The following is a 2,713-nucleotide window of genomic DNA, read 5'->3' as shown; positions in this document are numbered from 1 at the left end:
AGAGGGGAGGTCGCCGAATTTATGAAGCGGCCTTGCTGTGGATGTGCTGTGTCTTGCGACACTGCCTCTGACCCAGGGCAGTGGACAGGATGCAGGGATGACCCGTCATCCAGGAGGTGCCAAGATATGAGGGAGGGAGGAGGGTGGAGGGGAGTGGAATATATGGGAAATGAAATGGGTGGGAGTGATTTCTATGCTTTTTTCTTTTTGGCTACCCCCGTGTAAGGGGGAAAAAGCCTTTGGTATATGTATGTATGTAGAAATGGAAGAAATAATTAGGGTTAGGTCCTCCTTTCCTGGCAACCTTAATATCGTAGTTACGTTTCGCTTTGGAGCGTGTTCTTTTCAGGCACTCTAGCCATTTCATGAAATCATCCCCAAAGGTGCGTTTTTCATCTTATCTTTTTAATATAAAATTCCTCTTTTTATTCCATTCTCACTTTTGAACCTATCCGTCATCTATCTAGGTGTATTAGCTTTTGATGTAGCTTCCCTGTAGACTAATTAGAATCCTTGCAGTTAGGGTATTGTATAATTCTTCTAGACCCTTGACATCGTCTGCGACCTCCGGGTTGACCTTGTTAGTGACCTAACTTGGGAGTTCTATTTCCCGTGTAACATGATCTAGGTCAGATCTATTACCCGGAGAGGTACAAAGCTTACTCAGGTATTTTCTCGTTCCCTTAAAATTAGCCTATCTAAAGTCAGGTACTGATATGTTATTACTATTAATTTCTTCTAATTAATTCTAAATTTTATTTCTTGATAATTACTAGTACCTAGTCTATCACCCGCTAATACGTTTCTTATTATATCATCTTTGTTGACAGTAAGTCCAAGGAATTCTCCCCCCTCGTGGGCTTGGTAATCGATTGATTTAAGAAATGATCTTATACCACATAAAATGTTTTTACTGATCTACAAAATTGGCCCAGTTAATGTTCAAGAGGATCTTCAATTTGTACATTGGCAAAGCTGCCTCTGCTGATACAAGCATCCATTGTTTATTCCTCAAAGATCTGAAGAGGAGGATTGCCTTCCAGAACAGGTGTTTAATGATGATATGAAAGGCCTTTTCTGGAAGATGCACAATAGGATCAACATCCAGAAGATGATGCACCAGGCACCAGTGTCTCCTTTTGACTTTTGTGGCCAGATTTGTATAAACATTAGGATTGTTTCTTCACTTTCTGTGGATGTAGGTTTTTTGACATTTTTCTTCAGCATTGATACTAACTTTAACCACTTCAGTATGAGTCGAATTCTTGCGTGCGGCGTGGGCTGCCGTGTGTGCGGTGCATCACAGTACTTGCATTATAAAATATAAAGTCACTGCTGTATTACTCGTTCTCTTTTACTCTGAGTAATAATAAACACAGAACGTTATCAGGCCGGTTCATAGAATCCCGGGTTAACTCATGTACAACTACAAAATATATATATTTGTTATTTAAATTATTATAGTTTTTATTTATTCATTTATTATTATTATGATTTTTTCGCATCCGACCTAGATATGGACCAAAAGGTCTCCTGTCGGCATGCTCCGCCTTTGTAATCCTTTGTAATCTCCTATGATCGCAACATTTTGTACTGCGATGCCCTGGAAATCTGTTGCAAAAAGGGTTCAGTCTATTTTGTAATCAGGTGAGGAAGTCTGTAGAGAACCACTATGATAAGTTTCTCCTTCCTGCCTATTATCTCCATCCAAATTGATTCCGTTCCCACCTCATCGTTAACAGAATCGTTGGTAATGCATTTTATTGGTTTTTTAACGAAAAGTTCTAAGCCTCCCTCCCTGCTTTCCCAATCATCGTGAAGTACTCTGTATCCCTCTATCTCGATTTCTAGACGGAAATGTCTATCCGGTGTCCGGACATAATCCCTCCTGGACACAATCCCCCCGGACAATATCCCTCCTGGACAGAATCCCCCAAGACAATATATGTGCATATATGTTTGTAAGGTGTAGTAGTGAAGCAAAAAACTTTTTTCATCAATGATTTATTCAAACAAGTATATGAATGTTTGTACTGCATTCATTAGCACCTCGGTAAGGATAAGGCAAGATGTTAATTGCTTTGCATGTGATGATATATAATGGGAGAGCTGCTAATCTGAATAATGTGGGGGGATTTTGTCCAGCCCGCCCACTTTTGTGGAGGGATTCTGTCCAGGAGGGATATTGTCCGGAGGTATTTTGTCCGGGGGTATTGTGTCCGGGAGGGATTGTGTCCCGGATCCGTCTATCCACCGTATTGGTCTAGGATTCTGTAATAACTATTACATCAAATCCTTCTACACAAGGTTTACCTCTCAACAAATCTATTTATTCATGACGCTTCTGCTGTTCGTATAGTAAACATCGAGATTATCCTCCCTCCCCTTGTTTATATGATTTTCACAGTCTTTGTCTAAACTGTTTTTCTTGTCTAAACTATTTTCAGTATATTTGTCCCGTCCCGGCCATTTGATCCTTTATAGACATTTGGTCTCTCACCGTCATTTGGTCCATCACGGACATTTGGTCCTTCCCGGACATTTGGTCCTTCATGGACATTTGGTCCTTCCCGGACATTTGGTCCTTCATGGACATTCGGTCCCTCACAGAATTTTGATTCCTCACGGACATTTGGTCCTTCACAGAGAATTGGTCCCTCATAGACATTTTGTTCCTCTCTGCCATTGTGTCCTACACTGGCCATTTGTCGTT

The sequence above is a fragment of the Oratosquilla oratoria genome, chromosome 1 (genome assembly GCF_046742065.1).
Source record: "Oratosquilla oratoria isolate Oo_2021 chromosome 1, ASM4674206v1, whole genome shotgun sequence".
NCBI lineage: Eukaryota > Metazoa > Arthropoda > Malacostraca > Stomatopoda > Squillidae > Oratosquilla > Oratosquilla oratoria.
The sequence above is the reverse complement of the archived record's forward strand: the minus strand, read 5'-3'. Positions refer to the sequence as shown.